Here is a 7,500-nt window from a genome sequence, read left to right as displayed (position 1 = left end):
CAAACTTGCTCTTTATCAGGTTGTTGTATATCCTGTTGTGCCTTAGCATGTAGTCAAAGTGTTCACATTCAGTCGTGTTCCACTTCACTCTCAGGTTGGTCCATATTTGCTTTGCATCCATGTTATTCATTACTTTGACCCACACTTTCTCTGCAGCCGGCCTCCTCAGTTCTTTCTCCCTCATACATTCATATATCATCCTTGTTTTTACATCCTTCAGACTCAACTTGCACTCCCCTTCCCCTACATACATATCTATTTCATCTTCTCCTCCGTTCACGTTCTCTCTCTCAATCATTTTCATCCATTCTTTGGGCATTGCTTTTTTTATTTTTTCTATGACCCCTTCAGCTGTACCCGGCCATATTTCATCCCCATTCCCCCTGACCTCATCTACAATCACCTGTGCCCTCATAAAACCCGGTGTGTACTCGTACACCATGTCCCTCACCTTCCTTATCCCTGCTCTCCATATTACCCTGTTAAAGATGGTCTCCCCCTCGACTGTGATTTTTGGATTTAAAAACGCTGGCTGCTCCCATACCTGCTTTACATTTTTGCATTCATACTTCACGAAACTCAGAAACTCTCCCCACGCTCCCAGCATCTCTTTGTAATAATCAGTCACTCTATCTAACATCCCTTTTTTCATTTTCATATACACTCCACTCTCACCACACCCTCCAGTTTTGTTGATAGCTTCTGTTAAACACACCTTCCACACCTGATCACTTTTATTCTTTAAGTATCTCACCATCATTTTCACCCTCAGTGCTTTTTTTTTTCTCTCTAAGTTAACCAGTTTCAGTCCCCCGTCTTCATACTCGTTTTCTAGTACTTCCCTTGCTATTCTAACCCCCTTCCCATCCCACAAAAAGTCACTCACCATCCCTCCCACTTCTTTCATCACTTTCTCAGGCACATCCATCACATTCATCACATACACCAGCTTGCTCATTATTAAACAATTTACTACAATTACCTTCCCTTTTAGCTTCAATCCTCTTCTCTTCCAAAACCCTAACGTCTTTCTAATCCTATTCACTATCCCCTCATACTGCCTATCTCTCCCTTCTTTCTCTTCTATCCCTAAATTTACACCTAACACCTTCATATACCCTTTGTTTTCCTTCATTCTGATCTCCTCCCTCTCTTCTCTGTTCTCCCCTATGTACATTATCTCTGATTTCTCTATGTTTACTTTTGCTCCTGATGCCCTACCATACTGCTCTACACTTTTTAAAACCTCTACTACACTTTCTTTGTCCCTAACTGTCACTGTTGTGTCGTCTGCATATTGATATAGCGTGCTCATCTGTCCACCCGGTAGTTCTATGCCCTTAATCCCTCTATTTTGCAATATTAGTGCCGCTAGCGGCTCTGCTGACAAGGCGTACAGCAGAGCCGATAGCGGACATCCCTGTCTAACTGATCTCTCTAATCTAAACTCCTCTGTCACTATCCCGTTTATTTTTATCTTACTCGCTGCTCTTTCATACATCCTCCTTATCCATCCTATCATCCTATTTCCAAAACCCACTTTATCTAATACCTTATATAAATACCCATGATCTACTCTGTCAAATGCTTTATTCAGATCCAAACTCGCTACTATCCCTATATTGTTCCCCTTCATGTGTGTGATGGTGTCCCTAATACTGCTTATTGTGTCGGCTATGTCTCTTCCTGGTATGCTATATGCTTGTGTGCTTCCCACCACCGTCCCTATAACCCCCTTTATCCTATTTGCTAACACCTTTGCTAGTATTTTATAATCACCATTTAACATTGTGAGTGGTCTGTAATTTTCTAATTTGTCCCTGCTCCCTTTTTTGTAAATTATACTAACTAGCCCTATTGTCATGCTGTGTGGCATCTCTCCCTTCTCTTCTATATACCTAAATAATCTATCTAACACTGGCACTAATTCTTCCTTAAACTCTATATAAAACTCTCCTATTATCCCATCTATCCCTGGACTTTTATTCCTGCCTAACTCATCTATTGCTTTCCCTATCTCTCCTTTAGTTATCTCTCCTTCACATCCTTCTCTATCCTCATCACTCAGCCTAGCTTCCATCTTTTCTATCACCTGCCTGCTACTCTCCTCATCTACTTCTTCTTTCTTAAATAACTCCCTATAGAATTCTCCTACTCTTTCCACTATCCCTACAAAGTCAGTTATTCTTTCCCCTCTCTTTCCCTCCACTTGCTCAAAATAATTATTCTTTTGCCTAACCTTCTCTAGCCCTAAGAAATAACCTGTACATTTTTCCCCCTCTACTACATCTCTTGCCTTACTTCTAATTATTGCTCCCTTGCACTTTCCCTGTTCTATCTCTTTCAGTTCATCTTTCTTCTTTATATATTCCCCCAAATCATACTTGCCATCCTCCTCAGCTTTCTTTTCCTCTTCTCTCAACTCCTCTTTTAACTTTTTTTCCTTCTCTCTCTGTGTTTTCCCCCTCTTCCTACTGTGTTTTATGCTCATGGTCCGTACTCCCTCTTTTACCCCTTCCCACCACCTCCCTATATCTTCCTCATACATCCTGTCATCCTTCTCCCACCTTATGTATTCTCTCACTTCTTTTTTATATTTTTCATCTCTCAGCAACTCCCCATTCATGCACCACAGTCCCCCTCCTCTTCTCTCTGTTTCCCTTCCTATTGTAAATTTTAGCACCTTGTGATCACTAATAGTTGTGATTTTGTAATCTATACCACTTATCCTTTCTGCTATGCCCTTTGTGCTCAATACTAAATCTATCCTACTCTGTTTTAATTTTCCCTTCACCACTTGCATTCGTGAGTACTCTCTCCCCTCAGGATTTCTTTCTCTCCATACATCACTCAGTCCTTTCACACTTTTAATCTTTTCTAACATTCCTCTCGATGTATCATTCTTAAAACACATGTTCTCCGCCACATCCAATTTCCCACACCACACATTAAAGTCTCCTACTATCATACAGTTGCCATCACACATTGTTCCCATTTTTTCAAACATCCTCTTTCTCTCTTTCTCCTCATTTGGTGCATGCACATTTATCAGTTTTATGTTTTCATTCCTATATTTAAATTTTATCCCTATCATCCTGCCATCTTCCCCATCGTCACACTTGCTCACATCCTCTATCACTCCTCTTTTTATTAAAATCGCTACCCCCCCTGCTTCCCCATAACCATTGCTTGCATACACATCTCCCAGCCATTCCTTCTCCACTTCTCTCATACTCCTTTCATCCCAGTGTGTCTCCTGGATACATATTATGTCACTTTTCCCCAATCCATACATCTGTTCTCTCTTACTTTTATTTCTTAGCCCTCTTGCATTAATTGATATTATTTCAATCATTATTATTATTAGGATGCTTAGTTTCATTTTTTGTTCTTATTTTTGCTTTTCTTATTCATCCTATTGTGCCTCTCTGTATTCTGTCGCTTCCTAATTTGCGTTATTTTCTCAGACAGTTCCATATCAGTTTCGGAATCTACCGTTTGTGACGCGTGTGACTCCTCACCGGCCTCTGTGGGAGTCGCTCCGTCCGTCACTTTCCTCCTCTCCCCCGTCTTGTCTTTTCCTCGCTTTTCTCCTCCTTCTCCTCCGTCTCCATGCCTGCCTTGTCCGCTCCGTCTTCCTTTCCTTCCGTTTTGTCCTTTTCCTCTGCCGTCGCCGCCCGCATCTTCTCTCCTCTCCTCCTGCCTGCGTCCACCTCTGCATCCTTTCCTTGCCTTTTCTCCTCGGTCTCCAGTTCTGCCTTGTCCGCTCCGTCTCTCTTTCCTTTCCTCGTCACCTTCCTCTCCGCCGGCTCCCTCTCTCCTCTCTCCTTGTCGGCGTCCACCTTCACCGCCTCCTCCGTCGCTCCATTCTTTTCCTCTCTCCCGTCGTCCTTCTGCACCTCTCCTGCTCCGCTCGTGCTCACCGGTCCCTCCTCAACTCCCTCGTCCACACTCTCCATGTCCTCCGTGTCTCTGTCCTCGCTGTTTTCACTCTCGCTCCCATCTCCGCTCTCATCCACCTCACTTTTTTCTCCTTCCGCCTCACTTTCCTTGCAGCTGCAGTTCTGATTTAGGTTTTTACACGTCTCACATCTTTTCTTCCCTTGGCTGCACTCCCTAGCAAAGTGTCCCTGAATTCCACATCTATGGCACTGGAACTCAGGGCACTCCCTCATTATGTGCCCGGGTTGGATGCACATCCTGCACACCCTGACCTGTTTGTCATGAATGACTCTAAAATATTCGCTCCCCAGTGCTGTTTCGAATTTAGTTGAATATGGCAATGACTGCACTTGGTTATTGAATCTCACTTTCATGAACCTAGTTCCATCTGCCACATTGGTTCCCGGCCACATCCTCCTCTTTATTGGTGATGCAGCCGAGACTCCCCACCCCTTCAATTTTTCCAGGATTTTTTCATCTCCTATATAAAAGGGGAGATTTAGAAATGACACTACCAGCTCATCGTTTGTGAGTTCCCTGGCGTGTATCCTGGTGTCCCCCATCTTAAATCCCTCCATGAGCCTGTCTTTCCCTCTCGGATGGCTCATGGACATCTCATACTTATTCCTGCCAATAAATCTGCACGCCACCAGCCCTCCACATAGCTCACGCACGCATCTCATGAGCTCCATTGCGCTGATCTCATTTTCTCCCTCCATTTCCACACTCACGGTCAACTTCCTTACCTCTCTCTCTGTGCTTTCGCCGCTCTGGCTCAGCACAACAGCGGGGGTAGCCGCGCTACTCATCCGCTCCGTGTTCTCCTCCACCGCTCCCTCCATGGGACCGGCAAAAGAAGCCCCCGTACAGTGCGTCGCTGTTACGGGGAGATATAACAATGTCAGCTATCACAACGCTAACGTCCGGTTGGATAGCTGCATACACACATAGAAAAAAGGAAAAAGGAAAAAGAAAAGTAGAAAAATAGAAAAATAGAAAAATAGAGAGATAGATCGTGAAGAAGTTGGAAAAAAAAGTACTGAGTAGGTCGTCCGTGGTGCTCTACTTCCGCGTCAAGCTGACGTCACTCCGTGGTGCGTTCAAGGGCGTTCGGGCTGGTTTGGCCGTAAGCGATTAACTCCACCCACAATACCTCCTTTATACATGTGAATCATCACCATCATCAATGGTTCTTCTGTTGCTTTGCAACCATAGCATCTTGATGTGTGGGTGGGTTGGGGGGGTCAATTGTTCCAAAATTAATCTCAAAGTGAAATTTTGTCATATCGTTGCAAGAAAAAAATCATTACAATTTTCAAAAATGACCTTCAGCAATATTGTCAGTGTTTCATATCCAGTTGTTTCCCTGATGCAAAGTAAACTCCCTGCTCTTTCATCGCTCTCTCCAAATAAGACAATTTGAAAATGATATGTTAATAAAACATGAATAAAGTAGTGTTTTGATTAGAAACAAATCTGATGAATGCTCACTCTGACCTTTCAGTGATGATGTGAGGGTTCCATATTCTTTTTCCTTTGATGAACAGTCTTTCCTGCTCTTTCCAAGAGGTGTCTCCTCTGAAGCAGAAGCAGCAGCAACAGCGCCCTCTGCAAAGAAAAGTCTAAAAAGCTTACAGCACCTGGTATTCCCAGGCGGTCTCCCATCCAAGTACTAACCAGGCCCGACCCTGCTTAGCTTCCGAGATCGGGAGTGTTCAGGGTGGTATGGCCGTAAGCAATTAACTCCACCCACAATACCTCCTTTATACATGTGAATCATCACCATCATCAATGGTTCTTCTGTTGCTTTGCAACCATAGCATCTTGAGGTGTGGGTGGGCGGGGGGGGGTCAATTGTTCCAAAATCAATCTCAAGGTGCAATATTGTCATATCGTTGCAAGAAAAAAATCATTACAATTTTCAAAAATGACCTTCAGCAATATTGTCAGTGTTTCATATCCAGTTGTTTCCTTGATGCAGAGTAAACTCCCTGCTCTTTCATCGCTCTCTCCAAATAAGACAATTTGAAAATGATATGTTAATAAAACATGAATAAAGTAGTGTTTTGATTAGAAACAAATCTGATGAATGCTCACTCTCACCAATGATGTGAGGGTTCCATATTCTTTTTTCCTTTGATGAACAGTCTTTCCTGCTCTTTCCAAGAGGTGTCTCCTCTGAAGCAGCAGCAACAGCGCCCTCTGCAAAGAAAAGTCTAAAAAGCTTACAGCACCTGGTATTCCCAGGCGGTCTCCCATCCAAGTACTAACCAGGCCCGACCCTGCTTAGCTTCCGAGATCGGACGAGATCGGGCGTGTTCAGGGTGGTATGGCCGTAAGCGATTAACTCCACCCACAATACCTCCTTTATACATGTGAATCATCACCATCATCAATGGTTCTTCTGTTGCTTTGCAACCATAGAATCTTGAGGTGTGGGTGGGCGGGGGGGGTCAATTGTTCCAAAATCAATCTCAAGGTGCAATATTGTCATATCGTTGCAAGAAAAAAATCATTACAATTTTCAAAAATGACCATCAGCAATATTGTCAGTGTTTCATATCCAGTTGTTTCCTTGATGCAGAGTAAACTCCCTGCTCTTTCATCGCTCTCTCCAAATAAGACAATTTGAAAATGATATGTTAATAAAACATGAATAAAGTAGTGTTTTGATTAGAAACAAATCTGATGAATGCTCACTCTCACCTTTCAGTGATGATGTGAGGGTTCCATATTCTTTTTCCTTTGATGAACAGTCTTTCCTGCTCTTTCCAAGAGGTGTCTCCTCTGAAGCAGCAGCAACAGCGCCCTCTGCAAAGAAAAGTCTAAAAAGCTTACAGCACCTGGTATTCCCAGGCGGTCTCCCATCCAAGTACTAACCAGGCCCGACCCTGCTTAGCTTCCAAGATCGGACGTGTTCAGGGTGGTATGGCCGTAAGCGATTAACTCCACCTGCAATACCTCCTTTATACATGTGAATCATCACCATCATCAATGGTTCTTCTGTTGCTTTGCAACCATAGCATCTTGATGTGTGGGTGGGTTGGGGGGGTCAATTGTTCCAAAATCAATCTCAAGGTGAAATTTTGTCATATCGTTGCAAGAAAAAAATCATTACAATTTTCAAAAATGACCTTCAGCAATATTGTCAGTGTTTCATATCCAGTTGTTTCCTTGATGCAGAGTAAACTCCCTGCTCTTTCATCGCTCTCTCCAAATAAGACAATTTGAAAATGATATGTTAATAAAACATGAATAAAGTAGTGTTTTGATTAGAAACAAATCTGATGAATGCTCACTCTCACCGATGATGTGAGGGTTCCATATTCTTTTTTCCTTTGATGAACAGTCTTTCCTGCTCTTTCCAAGAGGTGTCTCCTCTGAAGCAGCAGCAACAGCGCCCTCTGCAAAGAAAAGTCTAAAAAGCTTACAGCACCTGGTATTCCCAGGCGGTCTCCCATCCAAGTACTAACCAGGCCCGACCCTGCTTAGCTTCCGAGATCGGACGAGATCGGGCGTGTTCAGGGTGGTATGGCCATAAGCGATTAACTCCACCCA

At 43.4% G+C, this 7,500-nt stretch overlaps 2 non-coding genes and 2 pseudogenes across 2 annotated transcripts; all 4 read right to left on the bottom strand.

Moving 5' to 3' along the window:
- Positions 1-5,570: 5,570 nt before the first annotated feature.
- Positions 5,571-5,679, bottom strand: LOC138409441 (5S ribosomal RNA; annotated as a pseudogene).
- Positions 5,680-6,164: 485 nt separating this feature from the next.
- Positions 6,165-6,283, bottom strand: LOC138408435 (5S ribosomal RNA). The gene has a single exon (XR_011241754.1). It is a non-coding gene; the product is annotated as a 5S ribosomal RNA (ribosomal RNA).
- A 490-nt stretch (positions 6,284-6,773) lies between these two features.
- LOC138409789 (5S ribosomal RNA) lies at positions 6,774-6,882 on the bottom strand (annotated as a pseudogene).
- Positions 6,883-7,366: 484 nt separating this feature from the next.
- Positions 7,367-7,485, bottom strand: LOC138410182 (5S ribosomal RNA). Its single transcript, XR_011242978.1, has one exon. It is a non-coding gene; the product is annotated as a 5S ribosomal RNA (ribosomal RNA).
- Between the last annotated feature and the right edge of the window lie 15 nt (positions 7,486-7,500).

This window comes from Paralichthys olivaceus, chromosome 5 (assembly GCF_024713975.1).
Source record: "Paralichthys olivaceus isolate ysfri-2021 chromosome 5, ASM2471397v2, whole genome shotgun sequence".
Lineage (NCBI taxonomy): Eukaryota > Metazoa > Chordata > Actinopteri > Pleuronectiformes > Paralichthyidae > Paralichthys > Paralichthys olivaceus.
This window is presented reverse-complemented; position numbering and strand designations above follow the sequence as displayed.